The 15,070-nt window shown below is 40.5% G+C and overlaps 1 long non-coding RNA gene across 1 annotated transcript; it reads left to right on the forward strand.

Moving 5' to 3' along the window:
• Positions 1-550: 550 nt before the first annotated feature.
• LOC135533654 (uncharacterized) lies at positions 551-14,514 on the forward strand. The gene is made up of 3 exons (XR_010454566.1): positions 551-624; positions 14,043-14,084; positions 14,466-14,514. It is a non-coding gene; the product is annotated as an uncharacterized LOC135533654 (long non-coding RNA).
• Positions 14,515-15,070: the final 556 nt, after the last annotated feature.

Genomic DNA, 15,070 nt, shown 5'->3' on the forward strand with positions numbered 1-15,070 from the left:
TGATACACATCTCATAAACAACACACTAACAAATACATGTCTATGTAGACAGTTTTTAACTAAATGTGTCCCTCAGAACCATCTGAGTAATGAATAAGTGAGCTAGCTGACTGTGGTTTTGACACATGCTATTACTGAGCAGTAGGAGGTGGGGGTGAAGATGTCTATTTGGGCTAAGTGGAACAACTGAGGTTAGCACCCTAGGCTTGAAGGGAGGCCTATAGTCAGTATCTATCTAGCTATCTATCTGTGCATTGTGGGTGGAGAGATGAAACAACCATCTGCACACTATGATATCAAACTACAAGCTCTGATCTCATCTCAGGTATCTATTCTCATTTCACCCTCCTTTTATCCAATAAAGAGGAAGGAACCAGTGTGAGTCCATGTAGCTAATCACAAGATGTTTGTCAGAAAATAAACTCACCAGCAACTGTTACTCTTTTTTTCACAGTCTTCGTACATTTCTGTAGAATGCTTCTCTCTATTTCTCTGTGTGACGGTAAAGAGGCGTGAACTAATCCGTCTGTCATCATATAGGAAGTAGAGGGGTTTGTCAGAAGAACTGTAGTTCAGAGTTCCAGCAGGACAGAATGGAGCCCACCTTGCTCTGTGTGTTACTCTGTAAGTACTGAGTGAGTGTGTTTGTGTATGAACACTAATTACCTGATTTACTAAACCTTTGATGGAAAAAAGGAATAAGACAATCATATAAATTAAGACAGTTTCATGTTTTAGCTTTTTAGTGTGTTTTGTACCTTATTGATAAAACAGTGCAAATACTTATTAGTAAATTACACTAAAGTTGGATAGCAGCAAATATGGTGTAGGTCTACAGATGAAGGATCTTAATTTGGTCACTCTTTTGTTGCTAAGAATTGTCGTTAACCACAGGAAATGCAGATTTTAGCAGTATTGCACTTTTCATGTCGCCTAATTTTGGCCAGCTAATAGCCTAACCACCAATCAAGCAACATGTTGGACTAAATGTTTAAATCCGGTTGCTGCAGGATTATTTTGCTGTGAACATATAGTTTAATTTAAGATCATATATCTGTATATGAGGTGGGGGTGAATGACCACCCTACACTGAAGTAGCATCTCTGTGAGAACCTGAGCTTGTAGAGCAGATGGTGTGGTGGTGTGGTGAGCATTTAACCAGGTCACCTCTCAGGAAATAAAGAGTAGCTCTAACTCAGTGGTTGCTAAATGTGCTGTCAATTACGATGAATGCAAAATGCTATATTTGTTGGATGTGTTCTAGTATCAAGTTGTGAATATTGTAAATGGTTGAGAGTTCCGTCTCTACAGATATAGTAAACTGTACTAAGAGATTGATGAGTGTTGACAAGCTATACCTCATGGTGCTCTGGACAAAAGAGACTATCAAGACTGAAGACTAACAATGCTATTCATAAGGTTGTCTTCAGCTAACGTGGTACTATCTAACTAGGCTATTAGGCAAATAGGTGAAAACTAGCTAGCTAACTCCAAAAGCTCACGGCTAATCATCGAATTGCACACGCAAAACCCGGTTCAGCAATGCTTTTTTTTTTTTTTTTTCGAATTTTAGAGCTCTATCCTTAGACTTGGTGGTGAAGTAGTGTCCCCGTGAGTGACAGAACACTGAGCCAATCACAGTGCAACGCTCCGTATTTTCTGCTGGCTTGCCCCACCACCACAGAAAGCACTGAGCAAGGCTGAAACCCCTTCATTTTGGAGCTGCCTTACTCAAGAAAACAAAAAAGAGACCATGGTTGTGGTTGAATACTCAAACTAACCACACTAACCTACTATGTGTGATGTATATTGAGTATGTAGTATGCTTGTTGGTCATAGTATGGATCGAGTTAGTATGCCAAAAGTTCCCGGATGTCGTACTACATTTGCGAATTACGAAGTATACACGCAGTGGACACTATTTCCTTACTTTTAGGGCCCATAAAATGCAATTCTTTAGAAAATGGGTGTGGCTTCACAACATTTTCAAATTTGAGGAAAAAGGTGGAAAGTATGCAGCCAAAGTCCAACAAGAGCGGATACAAATGAATTGCTTTAACTAAATATGACAAAGCTAAGACAATGTTGAGCAATGTAGTAAAGTAATGACTTCTCAAATAAGTTACGCTAAACGTTATTTTGGCTGACAATGTGTTGGCTACGCTATGGTTACGAACCACATAGCATATCATAGCACTTCTGTATATTGCACTGTAACGTACAATTGACCTTATTTTAGTGCCCAAAAAAATGTAATACTTCCAGGTCAAAAGTAAGATAAATATCATTGTAAAGTACAATTTCTCCCGTTGCCAAGAAAAATCAATGACGAGACCTTCATGCCGCCAAGCTCTGCTTAATTAAAGAAGGCAATGAGCTCTGCGTAATTATAGAAGTCAATGATCTCTGCATAATTAAAGAAGTCAATGAGCTCTGCGTAATTAAAGAAGGCAATGAGCTCTGCATAATTAAAGAAGTCAATGAGCTCTGCGTAATTAAAGAAGGCAATGAGCTCTGCGTAATTAAAGAAGTCAATGAGCTCTGCGTAATTAAAGAAGGCAATGAGCTCTGCGTAATTGAGCTCTGCGTAATTAAAGAAGGCAATGAGCTCTGCGTAATTAAAGAAGGCAATGAGCTCTGCGTAATTAAAGAAGGCAATGAGCTCTGCGTAATTAAAGAAGGCAATGAGCTCTGCGTAATTAAAGAAGGCAATGAGCTCTGCGTAATTAAAGAAGGCAATGAGCTCTGCGTAATTAAAGAAGGCAATGAGCTCTGCGTAATTAAAGAAGGCAATGAGCTCTGCGTAATTAAAGCAATGAGCTCTGCGTAATTAAAGAAGGCAATCTGCGTAATTAAAGAAGGCAATGAGCTCTGCGTAATTAAAGTAATTAAAGGCAATGAGCTCTGTCGAGTCTTTTTAAAAATAGAGCCTGGGGAAGCGAAACTTAGTGAAAGGGAAGGGGGAGATAAGCCTTGTGGGAAAATAGCTTTTTCACCCAATCTGTCCAACTGTCTCTAAAATGTAAATAAAACACTATAAAGAGTTGGTATGCGTCATTGCATACCTATTTGAAGATTTGTGTTGAATTTGAATCGGGCTTTTAGGGCGGCGCTAAAGTTATCTTCGGAAGTAAACAGCTGCTGTCGCGGCTTTTGAGAGTCATGACGGCTTGCAATGATAATGTAAAAATTAATGCATTCAGTTGTACAATTGACAGTAGGTGACAGTATGTTAGCTAGCTTACAAACTTGTCTACATGCTATCTACCGAACATTTATTGACTTGATTATTCACATCATTCTTAGCTAATTGGTATAGTCTTTATCGTTCTCAATGAACATAAATCAGCTCAGGCTATCTACTCTAATTTTAGAGCCAGAGTGCAGAATAATTGATGAATTTCCGAATGCTCATCACGCGTTGAATATGGCCGGTGTCAGAAAATTAAGGCAAAAAAGTCTCATTAAATTGTTGCCAGCAACACAGTTACAGTCACCAATGCTCTGGATAACATGAAAACAGCCAAACCAGCTCTGCTGTGGTGAGTAAAATGGACAGAGTAAAGTGTTCTCTCATTTGTACCTGGAAGTAGCTAGCCAGTTAGCTTGTGATGTGGGCTTCACTGCTGTTGTGATGGTCAGAACGCTCAGATCAACCCTAGTCCTCTGCCAGTTTGCGCTCTGAACGCTCTGACTTCCAGCATCAACTTCCTGTAGACAGGCATGGGGCTACGCTAGTATGCTCAACTGAAAGGATACCGTTCGTTTACAGTATACTTACATGGCTAAATAGTAAACTCAGCAAAAAAAAGAAACGTACATTTTTCAGGACCCTGTCTTTCAAAGACAATTCATAAAAATCCAAATAACTTTACAGATCTTCATTGTAAAGGGTTTAAACACTGTTTCTCATGCTTGTTCAATGAACCATAAACAATTAATGAACATGTACCTGTGGAACGGTTGTTAAGACACTAAGAGTTTACAGATGGTAGGCAATAAGGAGGCCTTTCTACTGACTCTGAAAAACACCAAAGAAAGATGCCCAGGGTCCCTGCTCATCTGCGTGAATGTGCCTCAGGCATGCTGCAAGAAGGCATGAGGACTGCAGATGTGGCCAGGGCAATAAATTGCAATGTCCGTACTGTGGGACGCCTAAGACAGCGCTACAGGGAGACAGGACGGACAGCGGATCGTCCTCGCAGTGCCAGACCACGTGAAACACCTCCACAGGATCTGTACATCTGAACATCACACCTGCGGGACAGGTACATGATGGCAACAACAACTGCCCGAGTGACACCAGGAATGCACAATCCCTCCATCAGTGCTCAGACTGTCCGCAATAGGCTGAGAGAGGCTGGACTGAGGGTTTGTAAGGGACACATTCCATTTTTTTAACAATCTGTTAGTCTGTGGAACTTGTTCAGTTTATGTCTGTTGTTGAATCTTGTTATGTTCATATAAATATTTACACGTTATTAAGTTTTCTGAAAATAAATGCAGTTGACAGTGAGAGGACGTTTCTTTTTATGCTGAGTTTATATAGTTTGTCGTATATACTCATTAAGTATGTACTATACAGTATGTTAGTATAGGTTTTCGGACACTGCCCATGTCTGTATGCGGCTTTTATTAACTGAAGGATATATTTTTTACAATGTTTGCAAACTGATATATGACACATTAATGCCAAAATAACATGCAAAACAAGTGAAAAATGTGAGTCTCATAACAGGTTCTGCCCCACCTTGTCAGGCCTGTCCAGTACTTTAAAAATATCCTCTCCTGTTGTCCTGGTTTCCAGTGATTTGCAGAAGTGGATGTCTTCTTTAATTGACCCCCCATAACCGTAACGGACATAAACCAGGAGCTGTGCCAGGCCCGCCACATCTGTTGACTCATCCAGCTGTATCCCAACAGATGTAGAATTACTGTAGCTAGCATTGGATGTGCTCGTGGAAGCAGAACAATGTGTCGTTGACAGGTGCAGGTGTAGTACTGTTCGTAACTATACTACCAGTGTAGCTGCCATGTGTCTCTTGACGCGGGCCTTACTTTAACCATTTATCAATGTAAAACAGAATGAGCAGCAGCTACGTTTGTCTACATACGGACCGTTAGTGGCATGCCCGCGAGAGAGTAAATGTTCATGTGGACGTGGATGTTATGTGGACTCGGATGTTAATGATTTGACTAGGCTACCTGTATTTGACATTGTGTTGTTATTTCGCTGAATACTAGATGGTTTCATTTCATTTTTGGCAGTGAAACGAGGCTACACAGTCGAGAAAAACACCTCCCCCAAATGTATTGCCCTTTGGACAACATAAATGGACTGTTTGAAAATGTGAAGAAAAATCCCCCCAAAAAATTGCCATACCCACGACGGCATTGTGCGTATCCCTGTTTGGGAATACCTGGTTAACACTTTGTTCAGTCACCTGACGTTTTAAAGAGACCGTGTACGATTTTCAATGTAATGCAACTCAATATGAAAATAGTGTTTTTACACAATGTAGAATCCTAATATTCCAGAAAGTATTGCAATTTTAATGACTGGTATTCATATACACATTTTAGCTTTTATAATAAACCAATGTCTTTACAGTGTTACATATTAGTTTCCAGGGCACAACATGTTCTTCAAAAGTAGCTAGAATTCATATAGGCCCAATATGAGCTGTATATCAATCAATATAACACATACTATTTTCTGGTGCTCCTAAATTTCATGTGGTGCTCCTATCTTTTTGAGAGCACCAGTGTTACCTGCATGCTATTGTCACAAAGGGTTAATACTGTACCATAGTGAACAAAGAAATCGTCTATCCTCTATTAGGGCACAAGCCGAGACCCAGATGCCGGCAGATGGTTGGAGTCTTACAATGTTTAATAATCCAAGGGGTAGGCAAGAGAATGGTCGTGGACAGGTTAAACAGTCAAAACCAGATCAGAGTCCAGGAGGTACAGAGTGGCAGACAGGCTCGTGGTCAAGGCAGGCAGAATAGTCAGGCAGGTGGGTACAGAGTCCAGAAACAGGCAAGGGTCAAAACCGGGAGGACTAGAAAAAGGAGAATAGCAAAAGGAGTGCGGGAAAACACACTGGTTGCACAGAGAGACAGGAAACACAGGGATAAATACACTGGGGAAAATAAGCGACACCTGGAGGGGGTGGAGACAATCACAGGAACAGGTGAAACAGATCAGGGCGTGACAATCCTCACCCGGATGCTTTATCCCTCAGGGCAGAGCCGGGAGAAAAGTTCAAGAAGAGAGAAAAGAAAGAAGGGAAAGAGACAAGCTATTGGAGAAGAGTGACTCTTAAGTACACTCTGTTTTACACTTGTTGACTTTCTCTTGGAGAAGAGTGGCTCTTAAGTAGAATCTGTTTTACACTTGTTGACTTTCTCTTGGAGAAGAGTGTCAGCCCCGTATGTACACTCTCTGTTTTACACTTGTTGACTTTCTCTTGGAGAAGAGTGTCAGCCCCGTATGTACACTCTCTGTTTTACACTTGTTGACGTTCTCTTGGAGAAGAGTGTCATCTCCTTAAAACCTCTTGATACTCCCCATCCCGGATCCGGGATCGTGAATAAAGCCTCAGGCTCATTAGCATAACGCAACGTTAACGATTTCTGAAAATCGCAAATAAAATGAAAATAATGCGCCTGCTCTCAAGCTTAGCCTTTTCTTAACAACACTGTCATCTCAGATTTTCAAAATATGCTTTTGAACCATAGAAAATCACCAATTTGTGTAAGAGTATGCTAAGCTAGCTTAGCATTTTGAGTAGCATTTAGCACGCAACATTTTCACAAAAACCAGATAACCAAATAAATAAAATCATTTACCTTTGAAGAGCTTCAGATGTTTTCAATGAGGAGACTCTCAGTTACATAGCAAATGTTCAGTTTTTCCTGAAAGAATCTTTGTGTAGGAGAAATCGCTCTGTTTTGTACATCACATTTGGCTACCGAAACGAACCGAAAATTCAGTCACCAAAACGTCAAACTTTTTCCGAATTAACTCCATAATATCGACCGAAACATGGCAAACGTTGTTTGGAATCAATCCTCAAGGTGTTTTTTCACATATCTCTTCATTGATATGCAGTTCGTGGAAGCCTGCTTTCCCCTTAGATTCGCATGGAAAAATACCAGCAGCTGAAAAAGACGCACCAATTTCGACGGAGGACACCGGGCGGACACCTGGAAAATGTAGTCTCTTATGGTCAATCTTCCAATGATATGCCTACAAATACGTCACAATGCTGCAGACACCTTGGGGAAACGACAGAAAGGGCAGGCTCATTCCTCTCGCATTCACAGCCATATAAGGAGACAATGGAAAACGGAGCCTCAAAAATCCTGCTGGTTTCCAGGTTGCTGTTTCATCTTGGTTTTGCCTGTAGCTCACGTTTTAGGGCACCCACAGAGAATATCTTTGCAGTTCTGGAAAATTCAGAGTGTTTTATTTCCAAAGCTATCAATTATATGCATAGTCGACATCTTTTTGTGACAAAATATCTTGTTTAAAACGGGAACGTTTTTCATCCAAAAATGAAATAGCGCCCCCAGAGTTTCAAGAGGTTAAGTACACTCTCTGTTTTACACTTGTTGACTTTCTCTTGGAGAAGAGTGTCAGCCCCATATGTACACTCTCTGTTTTACACTTGTTGACTTTCTCTTGGAGAAGAGTGTCAGCCCCATATGTACACTCTCTGTTTTACACTTGTTGACTTTCTCTTGGAGAAGAGTGGCAGCCCCATATGTACACTCTCTGTTTTACACTTGTTGACTTTCTCTTGGAGAAGAGTGTCAGCCCCATAAATCAAATCAAATCAAATCAAATCAAATTTTATTTGTCACATACACATGGTTAGCAGATGTTAATGCAAGTGTAGCGAAATGCTTGTGCTTCTAGTTCCGACAATGCAGTAAAAACCAACAAGTAATCTAACTAACAATTCCTGATCTACTGTCTTATACACAGTGTAAGGGGATAAAGAATATGTACATAAGGATATATGAGTGAGTGATGGTACAGAGCAGCATAGGCAAGATACAGTAGATGGTATCGAGTACAGTATATACATGTGAGATGAGTATGTAGACAAAGTGGCATAGTTAAAGTGGCTAGTGATACATGTATTACATAAGGATGCAGTCGATGATATAGAGTACAGTATATAGGTATGCATATGAGATGAATAATGTAGGGTAAGTAACATTATATAAGGTAGCATTGTTTAAAGTGGCTAGTGATATATTTACAACATTTCCCGTCAATTCCCATTATTAAAGTGGCTGGAGTTGAGTCAGTGTCAGTGTGTAGGCAGCAGCCACTCAATGTTAGTGGTGGCTGTTTAACAGTCTGATGGCCTTGAGATAGAAGCTGTTTTTCAGTCTCTCGGTCCCAGCTTTGATGCACCTGTACTGACCTCGCCTTCTGGATGATAGCGGGGTGAACAGGCAGTGGCTCGGTGGTAGATGTCCTTGATGATCTTTATGGCCTTCCTGTAACATCGGGTGGTGTAGGTGTCCTGGAGGGCAGGTAGTTTGCCCCCGATGATGCGTTGTGCAGACCTCACTACCCTCTGGAGAGCCTTACGGTTGAGGGCGGAGCAGTTGCCGTACCAGGCGGTGATACAGCCCGCCAGGATGCTCTCGATTGTGCCTCTGTAGAAGTTTGTGAGTGCTTTTGGTGACAAGCCGAATTTCTTCAGCCTCCTGAGGTTGAAGAGGCGCTGCTGCGCCTTCTTCACGATGCTGTCTGTGTGAGTGGACCAATTCAGTTTGTCTGTGATGTGTATGCCGAGGAACTTAAAACTTGCTACTCTCTCCACTACTGTTCCATCGATGTGGATAGGGGGTGTTCCCTCTGCTGTTTCCTGAAGTCCACAATCATCTCCTTAGTTTTGTTGACTTTGAGTGTGAGGTTATTTTCCTGACACCACACTCCGAGGGGCCCTCACCTCCTCCCTGTAGGCCGTCTCGTCGTTGTTGGTAATCAAGCCTACCACTGTTGTGTCGTCCGCAAACTTGATGATTGAGTTGGAGCGTGCATGGCCACGCAGTCGTGGGTGAACAGGGAGTACAGGAGAGGGCTCATATGTACACTCTCTGTTTTACACTTGTTGACTTTCTCTTGGAGAAGTGGTATGACTAAACAGGTTGTTCCTTCCTACTCTCTGTTTTCCATGGTCCTATGCTCCTTGCTGAATCTTTTGGATGGAGAGAAAGTTCACTGTTGTTAAGGTCCTTTTGTGAAAGACAGTGCAACAGTTTATCCACAGCTGTTGTGTTGTCTCTAAGGACACACGCGTGCAAGCGTGCATGCATGTGTGTGTGTATGTGCGGGTGGATGCATGTAAGTGTGTACACGTGTGTGTTTGTTAAGTGGGGGGGTGGCTGAAGTTGTTAAATTTACTTGGTGATCAGTGGAACAACTGAAATTAGTTGAAACCTGACAACTTAGCAAAGGCCTACAAGCATCTGTTCTATTCTCGTTCCATCCTCTTTTCCTCCAGTAAAGAGGAAGTAACCAGTGTGACATCATGCAGTGTGGGGCCATACAGAGAAGTTGGTCAGAAAATGAACATGCCTTTAAACACTGCTGTTTTATCTCACAGTCTTTGTTCATTTCTGTAGAATGCTTTTCTCTCTATTCCTCTGTGTGACGGTAAAGAGGCGTGAACTAGAGGTCAACCTATTCATGATTTTTCAACGCCGATACCGATTTATTGAAGGACCGAAAAAAAAAGTCGATACCGATTAAATCGGCCATTTTTATTTATTTATTTATTTGTAATAATGACAGTTACAACATTACTGAACGAACACTTATTTTAACTTAATATAATACATCGGTACAATCAATTTAGCCTCAAATAAATAATGAAACATGTTCAATTTGGTTTAAATAATTGGAGAAGAAAGTAAAAGTGCAATATGTGCCATGTAAGAAAGCTAACGTTAAGTTATTTGCTCAGAACATGAGAACATATGAAAGCTGGTGGTTTCTTTTAACATGAGTCTTCAATATTCCCAGGTAACAAGTTTTAGGTTGTAGTTATTATAGGAATTATAGGACTATTTCTCTCTCTACCATTTGTATTTCATTAACCTTTGACTATTGGATGTTCTTATAGGCACTTTAGTATTGCCAGTGTAACAGTATAGCTTCCGTCCCTCTCCTCGTTCGAACCAGGAACACATCGACAACAGCCACCTTTGAAGTAGCGTTACCCATGCAGATCAAGGGGAACAACCACTCCAAGTCTCAGAGCGAGTGACGTTTGAAATGCTATTAGCGCGCACCCCACTAACTAGCTAGCCATTTCACATCGGTTACATCAGCCTAATTTCGGGAGTTGATAGGCTTGAAGTCATAAACAGCTCATTGCTTGAAGCACAGCGAAGAGCTGCTGGCAAAACGCAGTAAAAGTGCTGTTTGAATGAATGCTTATGAGCCTGCTGGTACCTACCATCGCTCAGTCAGACTGCTCTATCAAATCATAGACTTAGTTATAACATAACACACAGAAATACGAGCATTAGGTCATTAATATGGTAAAATAAAAAGATGTTTATTCTTTCAGTGAAATACGGAACCGTTCCGTATTTGATCTAACGGTGGCATCCATACGTCTAAATATTCCTGTTACATTGCACAACCTTCAATGTTATATCATAATTACGTAGAATTCCGGTCAAATTAGGCCTCCCAAACTGTTGCATATACACTGACTCTGCGAGCAATGAACGCAAGAGAAGTGACACAATTTCACCTGGTTAATATCGCCTGCTAACCTGGATTTCTTTTAGCTAAATATGCAGGTTTAAAAATGTATACTTATTTGTATTGATTTTAAGAAAGGCATTGATGTTCATGGTTAGGTACACATTGGAGCAACGACAGTCCTTTTTCACGAATACGCACCGCATCGATTATATGCATCACAGGACAAGCTAGATAAACTAGTAATATCATCAACAATGTGTAGTTAACTAGTGGTTATGATTGATAAAAAAAAAATTTATAAGATAAGTTTAATGCTAGCTAGCAACTTACCTTGGCTTACTGCATTCGTGTAACAGGCAGGCTCCTCGTGGAGTGCAATGTAAAGCAGGTGGTTAGAGCGTTGGACTAGTTAAGGTGTAAAAAAAAATATATTTAAAAAATCGGCCAAATCGGTGTCCAAAAATACAGATTTCCGATTGTTATGAAAACTTGAAATCGGCCATAATTAATCGGCCATTCCGATTAATCGGTCGACATCTAGCGTGAACTAATCATCATATAGGAAGAAAAGGGGTTTGTCAGAAGAACTGTAGTTCAGAGATCATCGTCAGGACAGAATGAAGCACACCTTACCTGTAGCAAAAGCCTCTATCCCGTCCTCTGGCTCGGCAGAGTACTTTAGGATTTTAGTCACTTCGGTGTAACAAGGGCCTTGCCTTGCGGCCCTACCAACCCTTCTATGTATTCGTAATGGCCCTTCGCGTGAGTTGGGTTTGTTCCTTCGTACACGTTGTCACTCCCTTATTTCCCGTTCTAGTATGGGGCCTTGGATAGATGAGGACTTTATTCCTTTATGTTTATAGACTCTTCCTATACTCCCTTACCTTGGGTCTTCTTCTTTTATATATCAATACCTAATAACTAATCTTCTGTTAGTTATTATGCTCGTCAGCTAGTAGTCACTTGGAAACTAGTATTGCCATATGTATTTGACTTTCCCAAAGATATATTATTGTCCACACAATGAAATATTCTTTAGTGCAATCACTTTAACCTATAACCAGGGTCACCTTCTGTTCAGTGAGAGTGTCGAAGGCGTTTGCTCTCCAGATTGTTAATCTGGCCTAGTTGTCAAAGTTTCAAGCTTTTATTAAGTCACTCTGTTTTTTGTCTTATACACATTATTACAATTCAATGGTTCTACAGTCCTAATACATCAATAATGCTCAATAAATCCTTAATGCGCTATGCTATGCCAAATAATATTGCAAATATAATTTGCTTAACACACTTCTTATAACTCTTAAACAAAGCAAATAGCCATATATTTACCTTAAAGCTCTATTCCCTTGGTCTTTCCCGAAACGCCTCGCGCTGTTGAGGGGTGAAGTTCTCTCTTTCACAACTTTGTTCTCTTATTATTTTTAAGTGGTGTGAGCTTCCAGTGTACAACACAATTCTTAAGATATACCAGTCAATAGTTTGCTCTTGCCTTGATGTTAAAGTAGTCAATACAAACAGAGTATAGTATAGAGTATAGAATCTGATGATTCTCTATGATGTCCAAATCATATGGGTAGAGGTTCATGCCTAGGCACGGATCTCTCCTCCTTTTATACCTCTTTTAGACACTCAGTTAGCGGGAAGATGTTCTGGAGTGCAATCTATCTTAATTAACACAGGGTCAACACAGGGTCAAGGTTATGTAGCACTTAGTCCAATGTTAGGTCTTTCAGCACTGATGCCCATAAGTATTCTTCCGTTGGGGCGTTGGTTTGGTAGGTCTGTTCATACCACTCCTCCTCAGTCTTCCTGTAGGTTGGTTCTTGTTTAATGCCCAGTACTTGTAGTTCCCGTGCATTTGGCTCTCTCTGCTGGTCGCATGCTGTTGTGGCAGTTTCTTCTTTTATTCCCCAGTCAATAGTTGTTCTTAGAGCCCATAAATGTGGCTCTGGATCTGGACCGGGCACTGAGGGAGGGGCTGATCTTTTTTGGCTTTTGCCACATGAGTGAGAGTGTTTGTGTGTGAACACTAATAAACTGATATAGTAAGCCTTAGATTGAAAAATAAATAATACATTAATGTAAATTAAGATTGTTTCATGCTTTAGCTTTTTTGTGTTTTATACCTTATTGATACAACAGTTTAAATGCTCATTAGTAAATGGTACTAAATTAGGATTGCAGGACATGGTGAGTCAGAGGCCATTTAAACTACCACAAAACGTCCACGCTGCCACTTTTTGTAAACGGATGAAGAATGGGGCTATAGGGGAATTAATGTACATCGCTTGTTTACACTGACATTGTTAACACACATTGTCATAAAATAACAGTATATTTTGTGTTATGATGGGATATGACAGTTGTGACAACCTGAATTTCACATGATCTTATGAGGAGTTACTGTGATAACATGTGACAACATCTAAAAGCAACATAAGATCAAATTAAACTACAGTGAAAATATTTGACAACATGTGAAAACATGATCTCATGTGAAGTAAATGTGACATGGAGATGCAACATTTCAACATGTAAAATGAAACTACACATGACAACATTTTCACATGTAAAATAGCAAATTAGATTTTCACATGTGAAAGTTGTACAATTCACGGTTACTTGTCCAACGCTCTAACCACTAGGCTACGCTGCCATACCAGGCTGTGATGCAGCCCGACAGTATGCTCTCGATGGTGTTCCTGTAGAATACTGTGAGGGCATTCAGGAACCGGACAAATTGAATCAGCCACATGAGGTTAAAGAGTCGATGTTGTGTGTTATTCACCACGGTGTCCGTGTAGCTTGACCATTTAAGCTCCTCGGAGAATTGCACGCCAAGGAAATGGACATTTTTTGCCGTTTTCACGATGGCCCCGTTGATGAGGATGCCTGGTTCCTCCTGAAGTCCACAATGAGCTCCTTTGTTTTGCTGACGTTGAGGGAGAGGTGGTTTTCCTGGCATAGCCTCTCGAAGCACTTCATAATGACGGAAGTGAGTTATGGGTCAGTTGTCATTCAAATCAGTTACATGGTTTCACACGTGAAATTATATTTCACAAATGCAAAACATGGACATTTCAAACGTGAAATCATGTTTTTTCTGTAATGATAAACTGAGGCAATTAAATGTTATACTGTTCAAGGATGAATGGCTATTAATCTATGTAGAAATTAGAGATTGCACCTTTAAATTAAAGTACAGGACAGATTTGGTCATCAGTAACCTGAATATGGCATGTTGTTATTTATTCCAAGCTAATATTTGTGCAATGTGACTTTCTTTGTTTTAGTGCTGAATACATACATCAACTCTGGACACTCTGAAGATGATGGTAGATATTTGTTCTCTTCATCAAGACTCCATCTCTTAATGCTTCATCATATTTCTTTATTTGTGATTTTTAAAGTTGATTTTGTCTGGACATGTTTTGAGTGTCTCAAAATAACATGTGTAAGGGAATTATATCATGCTGGTTTGATTTTGTGCAGGAGTGGCGAAGGCTGTTCTGACCATACAGATATCTGCTCCCAGATATTCAGTGGAGAGTCTGTCACTCTCAGATGTGTCATACAGGGGGGAGGAGTCACTGACTAGAAATACACATGGAGAAAACCCAGTCCAGATCAATGCCTCTTATAACCACTTAAAAGTGGGCCTCATTTAAAGGATGCTGTTTAGTTGTTTTAAAAACATATGTTTTATGTTTCTGCAGCTCTGCTCAAAGCTACACTGACTGTACAACCAAACCCTGTGTTCCCTGGAGAGACAGTTCCTCTGACATGTTCAGAGTTACTGATTCTGACAGTATCTGGAACTATCAGTGGTACAAAGACAGCAAAGATAATGTACTACCCCAGTCTGTCAGACACACTATAACAGGAGACACCCTCACCATCAGCACTCGGCGGTCACCTTCTGTGCATCTTGTGTGGCCTACCATATTGCAGCCGTTGTTGCTCCTAGACGTTTCCACTTCACAATAACAGCACTTACAGTTGACTACAGTTAGCTCTATCATGGCAGAAATCTGACAAACTGACTTGTTAGACAGGTGGCATCCTATGACGGGGTCACATTGAAAGTCACTGAGCTCTTTAGTAAGGCCATTCTACTGCCAATGTTTGTCCATGGAGATTGCATGGCTGTGTGCTTGATTTTATACACATGTCAGCAACGGGTGTGGCTGAACAAGCCAAAGCCACTAATTTGAAACGGTGTCCACATACTTTTGCATATATAGTTTATATATCTAAAATAATAGTTACCGTACTACTTACTGAAGTCAGATCATACTTTGGAAAGATTGTTGCTCTGCAT

This window comes from Oncorhynchus masou, unplaced genomic scaffold, assembly GCF_036934945.1.
Source record: "Oncorhynchus masou masou isolate Uvic2021 unplaced genomic scaffold, UVic_Omas_1.1 unplaced_scaffold_2560, whole genome shotgun sequence".
NCBI classification, from domain to species: Eukaryota; Metazoa; Chordata; class Actinopteri; order Salmoniformes; family Salmonidae; genus Oncorhynchus; species Oncorhynchus masou.